The sequence below is a fragment of the Clinocottus analis genome, unplaced genomic scaffold, assembly GCF_023055335.1.
Source record: "Clinocottus analis isolate CAN_PGR_092001 unplaced genomic scaffold, fCliAna1.0.p SCAF_15, whole genome shotgun sequence".
NCBI classification, from domain to species: domain Eukaryota; kingdom Metazoa; phylum Chordata; class Actinopteri; order Perciformes; family Cottidae; genus Clinocottus; species Clinocottus analis.
The window spans coordinates 9,838,511-9,855,038 of NW_027175876.1; the positions used below are offsets into that span (position 1 = coordinate 9,838,511).

The following is a 16,528-nucleotide window of genomic DNA, read 5'->3' on the forward strand; positions in this document are numbered from 1 at the left end:
CCAAGACGTTAATAAATAGTTTATAACATTTTCATTTATTTTTCTTTGCGGTGAAATATGCAAACCTTCAGGTATTTTGGAAGTGAAAGAGCAGCAAACCTGAACGCCGAGATACACATAGGGCAACTTAGAAGGTATACAAGCGCAAGCCACCATGAAGCACTATCAGCAACCACCACAGCCAGCAACATAAATCTCCTCGCATTCAGTAGTTTTGCTACCTGTGTCCTAGAGCGGGCTGCGGCGGCTGTGATGGAGAGCAGAACGACAGGCCCTCAGATACCCCACTGATCTGAGCTCCCGCTACAGACAGATACCAAGAGGTGACAGGCGCCGCCGGAGGAGAAACAAGTTAACATCAAACTAAGCGACTGTCTTCTGCTGCCGGCTGTATGGTTGGCTGTGACTCAAAGCCTCAGAGATGCACTGGATCACATTCCTCTTGGCGTCACACTTTAAAAAAACAGCCTTCATGCAACTCCCATTCAATTCAATTAAGTCTTTGTCACAGCAAGTTACCTCCAGTCATAATGCGAAAAAATGCTAGGACATGTAGAGGGCACGAAGTACAGCACGACAACAAGCCTTTTTGTACTACAAACTCTTCTATTATGAACTCAGCTTGGATGTACACAGTATAATTCAGCGGATGTCCAACACCTGCTGCTGTATGTGTTCCTGTGTGTTTGTAAAACGCCATGACTTCCTGTCTCCCACAGTGTGTGTGTCAGGTTACATCTTGCCGTCAGGTAGCTCTCTCTGCATGGGTTAAAAGAGCAAAAGTGTGTAACTCAAGGGTGTATGTTTTCATGTGTACAAGAACAAACTGCATCAGACGTGAGAACAAGGGAAGGTGTGTTTTCGGGAATAACTGTATATGAAAATTGAACGTTGTGCATAATATGCAGCTGTGGTGGGAAATATGATCCTTTGTTAACAACAGGATAGTACATTTCTCACTCTCCTTTGCACATGCACACCAGCATAATCTTTGTACGAGTAGAGCTTTGCTCCTTTGTTCCCGAATGACTCCCAAAAAGCTCAATCATTCAGACGCTCAGTAAACATGAGTAATTACAAAAAAGAAGCTATGATTGTTTAATTAACCTGATCTCTTATTAGTTTGCGATCTATGAGATAAGAAGTGCATTTTGTCTTTAGTCACCAATGATCTCTGTTGAGCGTGATCACATGCTGTATAATGTGTTTTACAATTATTGCAGTTTGCTGTGAAGCTTGTCCTGAGTGGGCGAAGAACATTTTAGAGTAAAGTGTCTCAATGAAAAGAAGGTCAATGTCACCGCAACAGTTAACGGAAAGTCACATGAATGTAAGTCATACGTACGTTGTTTCTAATAAAAGGAAGAGGTGACCCATAATTGATGCATTGCTCATTGAAAGTTGTGTTATGCTCACTGCTGCTATTGCTTACTGAAGAAATGTGTGTGTGTGATAGAATATAAAGGATTAGGCGTTTGGTGTGTTTTCTTTAAGTGACAAATTGTTAGGTATTTGGTTTATATGCCAATGCATTAGTTTGGTGTTGTTTAACCCCGCCGAACTACAGTAAACGTATTTAGTGTAAAAAAAATAAATCTAGATTCTCTCTTTACAATGTAGAGGGAAATTGGATTCAAACCCACTGTGTTGAAAATATGTGTGATGGGCTTTTAACTGGGAACACACAAACAAATAGCTTTGCACTCAGCTCTGATATAGTGCCACGGTAGATGAGGTATTTTGCCTTGGTTTAGCAGTAAAGAAAAACATGTCTGTGTTTTACAATACTGACTGGTTTAAAAGGACATTTCTCTCAATCTTTAAGCATTCTCCTTTTCTCCTCTGCACACCTCTGATACACATTCTTGCTGCTTTCATCTGCAAACATACTAAACAAAGTGGCTGTGTGTCCATGTGAATGTGTGTCTGCTGAAAGGGTCTGCCGAAACCATATATGTGTAAAACTGTGTGTATGTGTACAAACCTCACACTAGCTCGCCCACATTCTTAGTTAACACGTCTCGCTTTCCTCAATGTCCTGCCAACTTAAACCGACACACACACACGCACACACACACACACACACACACACAGACACACACACATGCAGACACACACACACACACACATGCACGCATCTGACAGTTGATAGTGTTTGCCAATAATGAGAAGAGCAGACATTGAACTATCCTCTTACTTCTTGTGGGAAAAACATGCAAGCTTTCTCAAATGAAGTTCAAATCTATCCATCCATCTCGATTGAGTATCTATGACTGTTCCTTTAATAATTAAACATGAATAATCACATCCTAGCAATCTGACTTCTATTTAGCATTTGAAAAGCAATGCTACTGGTACAAGCTGTGATCGAGCATGCAATAACAGGTATTTTGGCAACAGAAAAAGCAACACATCATCACTTTTTAGTTTATGAGACAGCAACCAGGTGCCTGCTTAGACATCCAGCAGAGCAAATCATTCATTAGAAATCATGTTTAAGGTGACCTAATAATGAATATACGTACAGTAGTTGCTCCTCTTTTAGCTGTGTGAAATATCAGCCTCTTTAGCTGCTCCAGTATAGCTCTGTTTCCACCAAGCAGTCCAGTTCAGCTCAGTTTGTTGCACATTGGAAACACTCTCGAACCATTCAGTCGAATTTCCAAGCAAGCCGAACAGATTACAAAAAGAGGGAGTTAAATCACTGCAGACCACTGATTGGCCAGAGAGAGTCGTCACTAGCGTAACACGGGACGGCCTGTGCAAACCCGCCGTTTTTAATGAGCCAAACTACCATCAGTAGGAAAAATGTCAGCACCCAAACCTACACCTGACGCACAACGTAGCCTCCACAACGGCGTACAATTGACAAAAAGCAAATCCTCTGTTTGGTCACGAGTGTCCCTTTGAAGATGATGTCACGGCAATTTAGTGCGCTGTTCGCCTCCACCGAGGGCGTACTATCTGCAGTTGAAACACAACACAAAGCAAAGGACCTGGCACCAAAAGTGAGTAGAGTCAAGTCCAAGTTAATGTTTCTGACTGAATGGTGGCATACCTTTTTAGGTTACGAGAGCTTTTGGGCTGGAAACAGCGGCTTACTGCGGCCGAAAAACAACAGCGTGAGGGCGGCCAGAGAAAAGCAAAATAGTGAAATTGAAGTTGTAACACAAAAATGAGCTGAAAGATGCTCTCTAGTGTAGAGTAATCATCTGTGGGTTTGTAATCATAAGCAACCTCTTTCACATTATACATTGATTGATTATAACCACTTTAAACACGCCCCAGAAATACAGCATGCATTTGTGTATTTCCACTGAGTCTGTCTGCATGTGTTAACCGGATTGTATTGTATAACAAATCCCTACAACATTTTCCAACGATATGCCCGAGTGTGTGTCCAGATGGGATATTATTGCCCCCTCCTCTCCATTCACAAGGACACAGAGAGAGAGAGAGAGGGAAAAAGAGAGAGAGAGAGAGAGAGAGAGAGAGAGAGAGAGAGAGAGAGAGAGAGAGAGAGAGAGAGAGAGAGAGAGAGAGAGAGAGCGAGAGAGAGAGAGGGGAACGGACTGCATGCTAATCACTTCCTAATCAGCTTCTGTGATTGGCTGCCTTGCTAATGAAATAATGGCGACTCATTTGCATTATAAAATAATTAGAAGGACTTGATAAAGGCTCAAGGGCAGAGAGAGGAGCGCCACACACACACACACACACACACACACACACACACACACACACACAGTCTTTTCTAAAAGATTGTTGAATGGCATCAGACACAACATCTGCCACCGTCACTCAGACTCATTTTGTGGTGATTTACATTGACCTCCACCTCCAGGAGGCTCGTCAAAGAAAAGTGTTTGGACTCAAACTGTTTGGAAACATGGGTGCAGACAGCGCCGACACGGAGTCGCCTGGGAAAGAAAGAAGACCACGCACATTTATCGGGTTATTAGCCAAAATAGAGATTATTAGTTGGCAACACGGCAATAATGTGGAACAATAGCTATTTTGATTAGCTTTCCTTTTCTCCAATGCGATCTAACTGATCTGCAGAATGGGCCGTATTAAATTAAATCAAAAGAAGGTCTGAGGCGCTTTTTTCTTTATCTAGAAACTATTCCAGAAAATCTGTTATGACAAAGAAACTGTCTGATTATAAAATATAAGCATGCTTTGTCAATACGTGTGCCCTTGTGCAAAAGAACCATGGTGATCAGTTCAAAAAAGGAACCATGCATTGCCTCAGCGGTTAAGACAAGACAAACACGGACTACATGCCATGACCGGCTCGTGCTTACGGAAATATGTACGGTCTTCACTGCCACTGAATATTAGGCTACATTGCTATCCAATTTCATTGCATATATGTTTGAATTCAGCTTTGGAGGAGATCAACATGGATTTCCTCCAGGGAGATGGATGGTATTTAGGAAAACTGAAAGCACACAACCTGTTTACGCATCTTCATGAGACGATGCGTAAGGGCCAAGGAAAACACCAAAAAAGTTAAAACGCTAAAAGGTTTTGACGTGGTCTGCAAATTAAACACCATATATTGGAGCTAATCAGATGACCGTTACATCATCCCTTCTTGGCCTTGAGCTCACGCTGAGGCCAAACAGCTCAAATCTGCTCAGGAATCTAATGTACTTACAGTGCTTACTCTTGCTCGTTCTCTCTCTATTCCTGACTGTGACTAGTATTTATCAGCAGAGCTCAGTTGCAGTCGGCAGGCAGAGATGTTATCACCGGAGAGCAGATAAGACGGGATGAGTGAAAGAGAGTGAAACAGAAGGAAAGAGTGCAACGAAATGGAGAGGGAGGGAAGGGACGGGAAACAGAGAGGCAGAAAATGTAATTATTTTTTTTTGGGAGGGAGATGAATCTAAGCCGATTGATTAACTATTTCCTTTTGTTTCCGTTGTCTTTTGTCTTTTATTTCTATCCCCGTTTTTCCTGCATTAATAAATCGTTCAAAGAGGATCAAAATTGAGGTGGCATCACAATCACACCACGAGGAGAGGAGAGAAGAGAAGGTCCATTTTAAAAACGGAAATAATTTTCAAGGACAATAATTACATTTATGTCATTAAAATCCAATTCCAACCACCAGTAATACTGTTTCCCTCAAAATCATTAAAACTTTGTCCAAGTCCAGCTCATAATTAAGTTTTGCTGACCCGGATTTATAATCATGTATGGCTTTGTGGGACAGTTTCAGTTTTGGGCTCAAAAGCAAGAAAGATGTCTTAAAAAAGGAAAGGAGATGGAAAGGAGAGGAATTCATGCAAAAGGGATGACACAGTATTACTTTACTGTTATATTATTAAACACAGGCCTTTCTTGATGCCCTCTTAACATTGATTGGTACTGTGGTGTAATACACTCTGTACTCTGTGTAGCTTGGGTTTGTGTTTTTTAGTGTGTATTTGTGTGTGTGTGTGTGTGTGTGTGTGTGTGTGTGTGTGTGTGTGTGTGTGTGTGTGTGTGTGTGTGTGTGTGTGTGTGTGTGTGTGTGTGTGTGTGCATGTACCACCTCAAGGACACTAATAAAGTTGTACCTTATCATTTACTTTCTCTGTGTTGTCTCTACTTTTTTGTTCTCTCTCTCCCTCTCTGAGAATAGGTGAAATTAGCCTGAAATGATACAAGGTGACATCAGAGAGGCTGACACACACACACACACACACACACACACACACACACACACACACACACACACACACACACAGACTCACTCACTTTCTCTCTCACTCGTCACGCTTCAGTGGCCCTTGCAGCGCAGCGCGACGCCATCAAAGCCAAGACCCATATACACACACCTCGCCTGTTAAACATACACACGGGCACGCGCAATCACATACTCAAATACACACGACTTGCACAGCAACACACAGTCTCACACACACACTCAGTGACACTCATGCGTGCACGCACACACACTCAGAGCAGTAGTTTAATTGGAAGTGCTGAAGGCTGAAGAATTTCTCCTTCATCTCACAATGCTGTAATTGAATCTGAGACGTGTGTGTGAGTGTGTGTGTGTGTGTGTGTGTGTGTGTGTGTGTGTGTGTGTGTGTGTGTGTGTTCAGCTGATTCAGGAGTTTCCATTGACAGTAACAGTAAAACAGAAATGTGTGTTTTTCCTTCTGCCCTTCCATCCCTGACTATCTCCTCCCCTCACCCTGCTCTTCTCTTGGGGTTAATGCCGCTTTTCAATTCAAATTCAAACTCAAGCAGTTTTCGTGCGCCACATTATTTTCCCACAAACTCATGATTTGGTTGTACAGGCGCTGCTGTGAAAAGGCAGCCATGATGACCTCCATCGCTGCACGTTGCCATTGCATTGCCCGACATGTCTCGATAATGTATGTTTTGGTCAATAAAATGCTTCTTACTAACTCATTCTTTCCAACGCTGTTGCCAACAAATAGCTTGAATAGCATGTAAACATTTTGAGAGCTTGCTTTGTAAAATTGTTGACTTTAGCTGTTGAATGAGTCTCTCATTGCTATGTTGTAAGTAAGAACGCCCCCTGAAACTCAGTACTAAACGGGAATCCATTATACAGTAGTAAAAACCCAGAGTATTGATGAGGTCAGGAGTTAACGGTTCTGCTGTCCATACTGTAAAAGTTATGGAGTCAGATCTCAGTGGAAAAAAGCAGCGTTGCAAACCTTCTCACGGAGGGGATGAGTCGTGCTTTCCTCTGACACACACACACACACCGACTCTGGCTCTGGTTTGGTACAGCGTGACACCCACATTATGGCAGAAAGAGGAAAAAAAAGGATCCAAAGGGTGACTTCATTCAGATACTGAGAAATCTTGTTGTCTCTAATGCAATAAACCCCTCACAAGTAAGGGAGGTAATACCAGCAATGTCTCACAACATTTGGCGAACACTCAGTACATAAATGTGCAAAACTGCATGAGCACCCGCTCGACCAAAGATGTTGCTCACGTTTTCTCAGAACTCACAACTGAAAGATATGCAGTTTACAATAATATAAAACAAAGGAAAAACTGCAAATCTTTATATCCTGACGAACTCAAATAAAAAATGTAATGTTAATTAATTTACTGCTGGCCAACCAAGCTATTAATCAACAACCGTATCACCATTAAAGCTGTACAGTAGCTCTAAATTCCTCATGGGAGTGCCATAAGTAAACAACCTAAATTACCTTTTGACAGTCAACACGACAATCCCTAAATACATCGCGCTTTCACCAACAAGTTGCTGGTAATTTGGTTGCAGGAATTCTTTTCAATCATGCAGAATCTTAAAAAAATAAATGAATAAAATATTTGTTATAATCCTTTATTAATCCCACAGTGGGGAAATTATTCTCTGCATTTCACCCATCCTTATTAAGGAGCTGTGTGCTGCTGTGAAGCTCTGGGGCTTCAGTGTCTTGATCAAGGATTGTGGTTATTTAGATCGTGGTCCATGCCTACGACTCATTATATGAATAGTTTCTGTCACATTCATGTATAGTGCTGTAACTCTGTGACGTTGTTCATTCTGGTCACATGACATCTATTGCTTCTGTCCATCCGGGGAGCGAGATCCTCTGTTGCTCTCCTGAAGGTCTCTTCCTTTTTTTTCCCTGTGAAAGGGTTTTTACTATCTTTATTTGTAAAACCTTTGAGGCAAATTTTGTATTTTGGGCTATATAAATAAAACTGAATTGAATTGAAAGGACACTTCAACATGAAACTATAGGGAGAACAGGGATGAACCACTATCTTATAGTTTTCCCTCTCTCCCCATGAACACACTAACTTTACATACTACAAAGTACACGGACATAAAACGTCATTAATAAATACATGGCAAAATGCCTGTACTTCCATGGAAATGTTTACGTCACGCCGTCAACAGGTTACGCTTTGAGTGACATGCCGGTTCTTGACCTTTTGCTAAAAGCCTCCGTGAGCTTCCCGTGAGGTCTTTTCTGCTGTTAAGTTGCTCAAAACAGAATTTAGATCTAAGCTCAACATTGAGCATGAATAGAGAGCGGCCGTATCAAATCAACAAACCTGCTAAAAAAATATTTGTAGAGGAAAGCAGCTCACTGCAGCCACTACTACTGACACATCTGCACTCGTTTTGCACAGGTTAAACGTTATTGTTATCTTGAGGAGTCAAAAAAATTGAACCATTTTGTTACAATTTTGTTGGGGCGGTGGGGCCCAAACATTTTTCTTCCTCCAAAGTGGGGCGTGACAATAAAAGTTTGAGAACCACGGATTTAGACCCTGGTCCCTGCAGCCAAAACACATTGAGCTACTCAAAAGGTTCCTAGACTCTCTGGAAAGTTCCCAAAGTAGAGAAGGGGCTTTTGGGAATATCTCTTTTCACCATATCTTTCTATATTTCTATCTCCGTCTGAACGCTATAATCAGTATACTGTGTGTGTGCGTGCATGTGCGAGTGTGTCCAGAGATAGCTGCTAGCACTGTTAGCAGGGGTCGAAACCTTTCACAGACACTATCTTTATGACATTCACCTCTCTCCTGCGCTTTTCCTCGCCCCGTCTTCCGCGCTGCGTCTATCTCTCCATCGTTAATCTCTATTACTATTCAAATGCTGACATTTAAAGCAACTTCACATGCAGACTGACTCGCTGACTGGCTGGCAGATAAGGCAAGGAGAAGAGAGGACAGGAGAGGAGGTGGGGACGATAGAGAGACTGAGGGACGAGCTTGTCATTCACTGAGAAAATTGGGAAATCCTCCTCACCTCTCCTCTACCTCCCTCCCCCCTTTCTGGCTGTCTGTGAATGAGTTCACCCATAAATCCCGGGGGGAGTCAGATTTCACTCGTTCTCAGGAAAGCCGAGCCCTCCCCTCTTTCTGTGTTTGTTCTCTCCCCACACCCAATACTCTGTTTACTGTCTTCCTGTCCACCCCTTTCGTTCTGTCTCCGTCAGTGTGGGTTACAACACAGTTTGGCACATGAGGTCCACAATTTTACGATAAAACATAGTGGTTAGTGAACACTGACACACTTCGGCTTTTTCTCCAACACATCATGTCAACTTTCCTTTGCTCTTCTACAGTAACGAGAGCTCAACTGACACTAAGAGAAAAGTTTTACGGCCCGCAATTAAGTCTTAAGATGACTCTAGACATCGGTAGCTTACAACGTCACCGAAAGACCAACCCATAAACCATCAGCACGATCAGATCCCGTGTCAGTGTGTGTCATTCTCAATGAGTCAGGGGGGAGTAATTATTGAGCCCTTAGACGGCACTCAGCCCGACTCAGAACTGAGAGCACAGCTGGTATTTCCTTTTAAGTAGAAATCCCCAAACAACAAGTCTCAACTGGCTGCTTCTCTCCACCCTTCATCACACACTTGACCTCAAACATGCTGACTGGCTGACTCGCTTCAGCCTGTATACACTTTAACCGTAGAAATCAAAAGTAGTGGAAAAAATCTCGAACGCAATTAACATTTTATTGGAAAACATCTTTGCCCATGCATCTAAACATTGTGTGAGTGATCTGAAAGCTGATAAACACATCCAGGTGTTACTGTCCAGGGCAGTTGACACACACAATGTGAATGGACCAAATGGACCAGTCCCGTTGAGTTATACAAAAGGGGCCTTGCCGGTAAAGGGATCAATACGGGACAGAATGGGGTCAGAATGATTGCTCACAATTGGTGGTCTCCATTTGGGCAGAGCAGCGAGCGCCACACCTGTATGGACCCACATGCCAGCGGAGCCAGCAAACTTCTTTACACTGTGACACTGAACCGTTCATCATGTTGTCCTGATAACTAACTGATAAATTACCAGGAGAATACAATCAAATAATGATTTATCGAGGCGAGAGGATTTGAATGGGCCAATCACAGAGCAGACAGGAGGCCGTTTGTTTCTGAGCCAATCGGGGCACAGCTGAGGGTTTGGACTGAAAAGCAGGCCTGGTGTGGACGAGATAAGAGCAGAACAAACACACACTAAACACCAACCCCCACAGACATACACACACACACACACACACACACACACACACACACACACACACACACACACACACACAAGGTAAGTAAGGCCAGATAGAGAAGAAAAGAGGAAAATCTACAGAAAACAAAAGGGAAGGAGGGAAGAAAGACTAAAGAGGAAGGGAAGAATCTGAAATGTGAGAAGAGGATGAAACTTGAGTGTGAGTTAAGAGAAATACATTTCACCTATGGGCTATAAGCAGGTTAAATCCGAAGCAGCTAGCTTAGCAAGTCAGCACAGAGGCTGGTGACACACTGAACTGCCTGGCTGATTTTCTCCAATTGTCCAGCTAGCTGGTTCAAAGGCTGGCTGGCTGATTTACCGACTGGCCGACCGGCTGGCGGATTGGATTTAGTCTATCCTGTATTTGTGCAGCAGAAGCACTTCTGTTGTTCGGTTTGTCGGACAAAAAGCAGTTCTCCACACCGACACACAAAGAACAACCTGAAACAGCACTTACACTGGAGAGGCCGACAGAGACGTTGCGAGGAGAGAAAAAAAGACAAACAAATAATCACACGTAAAAAAAAATCAAACTCTAAAACATCCGGCTTCAAAGAAGAAAAAAGCGCCTAAAATAACGATTGGAAAATGTTTCTGGGACTTCTGAAACCAATAAAAATCAAATGTGGAAAAAAATATCTCAAATAGAAAGAATAATATGTCAAAGGAGCTCTTTTATCTGTGGTTGTGACACAGTTCTGTCGAACAACAAAAGATACCTAACGATAGCATTTACTGTCCTGGAGGAAGTTTACTTTTCACTGCTGGCACAGAAAAAGAGCACATTACACAGCGGTGGAAACCACAGAGACCCAAACAAAGGGAATAACACACAAATGGGAATAACATGCTGGCAGGCCAGACGACTACCAAAGCACCTTCTTCTGAGACGTCTGCAGAGCTAAACATACATTACACACTTCTGTTGGCCTGTCATGGCGGTGGCTGTGCTGAGGGTAAACACTATGTCTGAACCGATAACAAGCATACTTTAGGATTGGAGCTGTATTTCACAAGCCCGGGCCATGTGTATATGCATGAAAAACAACAAATAATAGTTATGGCTGTGTGTACTCTGAGGTCAGTGGGTTTTGAAGGCAGGTGTATATTAAAGGGGGGGATTCAGATTATTAATGCAACATGGTTCTGGTCAGCGAGTTCACTGCTGACATCTTGGAAGACGTCAAAACTGCAAAAAGATGTTAGACGTGGAGAGAAATGTCAAGTAATCAGACCGGTTTGACATAAAATCATGCATTGGCCAAATTTAATTGGAAAACAAAAGTGAATTGTAAAATTCCAAACTGTCCCTTAATATTAATTTATCACATTTTGAAGACCAACTTGACGGTCTCCTCTCTTAAAACAAGCCTCGTCACGACGTTCTGCCTCAACTTTGACCTGCTGACTCACCGCGGTGATTAAAAACTCTTTTCCTTACGCATGTTTTGGAAATGAATCTTCACAACAAAATCATGTGCTGAGAGCAAAGAAACAAAAAACAAGCAAAAACAACTAACATCATACAAGAAAATTCCATGAAATGAATCATCACACCATCTCTAGTATACAAGGGAATTACTTTACTTGTCCTTTCCACTTTAATCACAATAAAATAAATGCATGATATAAATACCAATGGAAGTATGAAAGTACACACTTTTACTTGTTACCTCAAGACCTGTAAGCGTATGCTGGTTAGTTAAGAGATATTTATTAAGCAAGTCTTAATAAGATCAGTACCTCTTTTGCAAAAAAGGACACGACAAAAAGTTACATGCTGTATTTGAACAACACGATGATCAAAATAATCACCACACACTCAGACACACTGAAACCACAAATACGATTCAAAATATCAAAGTACAACTTCGAAGCCCCCCAGTAATGAGTCTCTAACTTCCCTTTGTTTTGCAGTTCACTCCGGTAGTGAGGACCACATTACCAGAAAATAGTCTCTCTCAGACTATCCTAGTTGTAATTAAACAGGATTTTTCTTAAACCACCGGTTATAATATTGTTTTAATTACAAACAGCATTCTTCAAAGCGTACCAGAAGGGCGACTGCAGCAATGTGAACACACTGCTACTCCACTACTTTCTCCTCTGTCTGTTTTCCCCGCCCTCCGTCAAAATCACACAATCAGACACACTGGCTTTGAGACTGGAGGGAGCACATACTGCAGTGTGTGCATGAATGTGAGTGTGTACGTTGTCACCTTCAGCTGTAAAATGTGGTCAAACATCACTTACGGGCTGAAACAAGAGAGATGTGAGACAGAAAGACAGAGAGACCACGACGGGGGAGAGGGAGAGAGAGAGAGAGAGAAGAGAGGGCAAAATAAGTGCAACAGAGACACCCACTCCTCCCTCCAGGTTCACGGCATGTGTCTGTGTGTGTGTGTGTGTGTGTGTGTGTGTGTGTGTGTGTGTGTGTGTGTGTGTGTGTGTGTGAAATGAGTTTTGGGAGTTGTCGTCTCTTTACGATAGCTGTAACTAGCCCGAGGAAAGCTGTTATTATGCTTTACAACAGGGAAATACTGTATGTGAGCATGTGTCTGAGACATGATGGTCATGTTCGCTGGCGTGAGTTTAATGAGAAAAATTAAAGATGTTTTGGATGGGCCTCATTTGGAAAACGTGCCGTTTAAGCAAATTATATTAATTCAACCATCATTCAATAATTCACCAAAGTCTAGTTATACAAACTCTTAATGTTTCTCCAGCTCCATCCAGAGATATGTGAGCATCTGGGGTGTGTGTGTGTGTGTGTGTGTGTGTGTGTGTGTGTGTGTGTGTGTGTGTGTGTGTGTGTGTGTGTGTGTGTGTGCGTGTGTGCGTGTGTGTGTCTTGGAGCTAAGGAGTGGCTCATGGGAGAAAGAAACAGGCAACTTACCTCCAGGGGAGTGGTCTCTTAATAGACCTCTCTCTCTATCTGTCTGTACGTGTGTGTGCGTGTGCGTGCGTGTGCATGTGTGCATGTGTGTGTGTGTGTGTGTGCGTGTGTGTGTATTGTTAAATGACAAAGCTCTGAGCAGGAAATGAGTCGAACCGGTTTCTGACTCACATTCAGGTTAGAGAGCGCTGCTCGAGGCTTGCACACTATTAGACACCAGACACCATTGTTACATGTGTCCCTTCTCTTTGTACCTTTATCTCATTCTGCACCTATTGAGGTCATTGTCGAAATATGTGGGCTAGTTTAAGGCAAAACGGTCATACAAATGACTGGAGGGTTGCTGGTTTGAATCCCTCTGCACACACACACACGCACACGCACACACACACACGCACGCACACACATGCACACACACACACATACAGACTATAACCATTCGCCTGTCTTTCAGTCGTTGAGTGCCGAGCACTTGTCAGTGGTGTCGAGTGCACCAAGAACTCTGGGTCACTGAAACCCTGTCACCCTTTCTTTTGGAAAACTCTTAATGCCTTGGATGTCAGAGAATGACTTGCCTTTTTTGAGGGGTTGCCTTAAAAGAAAATTCTTGAGCATCCCAGCTGAAAGATAAAAATCATTATTGCATCTGTGAAAAAGTTGTCACCTTGGTTGTGCAGTGGATTTCATTAAATTCATGTTATTCCTTCCTGGTTTGTTCGTGTTGATTTCCTCCCTGTCCACTTTATCTTGTAAAAATGTTTTAAAAAAATTAAAAAAGGCAGCAACTATGTCATTTTCATTATTTTCATTATGCATTAATCTGCTCGTCATTTATTTTGTCAATAAAATGTCAGAAAATAAGGAAACGCATCAAGCACAAGTGCCAATAGTGCAAAGTGACGTCTTCAAATGTTTTGTATTGACTAACCAAAAGTCCAATGATACAAAACAGAGTAACGCTGCAACAAGAGTGTGTGCTCAGAAATGTTTTTGCGAAATCCTTCAGAAAATGTACAGCACTCTTACAGTGTGAAAAAAACAACGATCGTCCTGCACCGTTAGTAAGGTGCACTTGTAGCTTGTCAGAGCTGTTCTGATATCACCGCCACTGCTACTCCAGCTGACAGAAAACACTGTCTCCTGTAAGCAGAAAATGTTTCCTGACCTTGACAGAAAGCCTGACCATTGATTTTGGGACAGCATTGCATGGATGGTTGTCTGCCAGCTCCAGAAATGGTATTAAATGTCAAAAATACAAAGACTGTGGTTTTTTTAGTTTGGCAAGTAAAAAAAACAAACACTTCAGTAACAGAATGCTTCTGCCTGGCCTTGACAACAACAATAAATGTAACGTAACTGCATGTTATGAGTTCTAAAACCTTTGAGCATTCGGGTTTGTATGAACTCAAAGCTCAATGTAAGCACCCTTTTGATTGTCGCTGCAGAACTTGTTCAAATAGATCATATCCTAACAATAAATCCTCAAGGATGTCGGCCATGTAGCTGACCATGAGATGTCCATTTCATGGGCAGTGTGTGTGCATATTTTGAGGGGCTGTGTAGCCTACTGCTCAGGGGCATCAGACCCTGCTTTATCAGGCATGGACTCACTCTAAGACGCCTTTAATGTCAGCGCCGTGGGTCGACATGTAGACGAGGGCATCGCTGAAGCATAAACATGACCCATTCCTTGACCTGAGACCCAGACACGAACGCTGCTCAGCTCACAGTGTACTTTTCATAGCAGCAGAGATTACTTTTATGACATTTAATGTCTGCAGCACAGGAAGTCTACGGTGCTCATACGACGACTCCTGTTGCTACTCCTGTTGCGAGCTGTGAGATGCATATGTTCTTCACAGATTAAATAAAAAAAGAAAGACATCTATATCTATTAATTACACAAAGCTCTTTCCCAGGTAAAAAAAACAACTTAACTTTCAATTAATATAAAGAGATTAGCAGTGAAATGCTGCTCACTAAGAGTGACAGCAAACTACAATTCAAATTCAAACCACAAAGTTTGTGTGTTGGTGGATTTGTTCCCAAAAACAGCTCTGGATTGTCATACTGGGCGTTTATCACCACACATTGCACAAACCCAGGTCACAACCTGCCTGTTGTTTTTGACTTGTATGTTGTCTGCAATTGGCTGACGTTGTGTTTCATTCATGTTCTTTTCCTAATTATTTAGGTAGAGTGATTGGTAAAAACGAATCAAAGTCTGATGACTTTGAAAGAAACCATCACTTGATCAGTGCCAAATTAATTTAATGTGCGTTCTGTCGAGCATCTGGAACGTTTTTATATTGATACATGTTTTTTTCTTTAAAAAAATGAATACTGTTAGTCCAAAATGATAGATGATCACAGAAATGATGGTTGGAACAAAGTACTTGTGTGTCGCTCCACATCTTTTAAACTTTCCCACAGTATCGTCTTTTCTATTTTTGTCCTTCTTTTGTTTTATATACGTGCGCATGCATTCACAGGCTCTTACTCCCATTTGAAGCACGTACACCACAATGTGTGCCAAGTAATTAACGCTGTTTGTGTTTGCTCTGTGAACAGTTTGGAACCTTGATAATGGAAAACAAGTACAGACTGGCCGCATTTTCATTTAACCCCTCTATCTATCTATGGCCATCTTTCTATCCTTCCCTCCTCCCTCCCTCCTCCTCTTCTGGATCACTCATCTCTCCCACCATGACCACCAAACACAGACACAAAAACACACACTCCCTCGCTTTCCTTCACCTCCCTCCATGTCAGTGCCATCGCTCACGGCAGCCAGGCAGAAAATGCTGGTTCCTCTCTGGTTTGTCGCACAAGGAAACCATTGGTCGTTACACAACAACCCAAACAATCACTGCTCTGTTTGGTTGTTGACTTGTGTCTGGGCTGTACACACACACACACACACACACACACACATACACACACCCTGTCACTCTCTCCTGCTCTAAAGCGCACGCGGGAATATCCAGAGCGCAGTCTTTTTCTTGCTCACATTAATGTAAGTAATCAAACTGGACAAGGGGCTTTGTAATGCTGAGAGAGCGAGGGGGAGAGGGAGACGAGAGCGAGGGATCATCTCCTTTAACTGTCCACTCATCTCTGCCTCCTGTCCTGCAGGCGTGGGGGGAAGGGAAGGGGAGAAGGGATGAGAAAAGGAGACAGGGACACTGATAGTGACCCAGGCAGAGTAAAGAGAGGAAATACAGACGTGATGAAAGAGAAAATCGGGACAATTTTCCCACTTTGCCAGCATTAACAGCCCATTCTGTCCACAAACTGGGATTTTGTGATCACAACATTTTTGTTTCCCTTTAGACTAAACTAATCCCCTTGGCGTTGCACAATATGGACCATTTACTGAACATTTACTCCAAAACACCCCTGAGATGGACTGTAATTTTCCCAAATCACTGCACGACATTACCGCAAAAAGCATCAACTAGCAGTCTGTTGCAGCTCCATCCTTTGATTTACAACAAATCTACATCCATCAGCAAAACATACAGACGCTGCTGTAAAAAAAAAGAGAGAAACTTCTGCCATAACAACAGATTTGAGAAGACATACACACAAACA

The 16,528-nt window shown here is 42.5% G+C and overlaps 1 protein-coding gene across 22 annotated transcripts in view; it reads right to left on the bottom strand.

The window, feature by feature from the left end:
• The window catches only part of ptprk (protein tyrosine phosphatase receptor type K), a 104,373-nt gene that overhangs the window by 64,424 nt on the left and 23,421 nt on the right, over window positions 1–16,528 (bottom strand). The window lies entirely within an intron of this gene.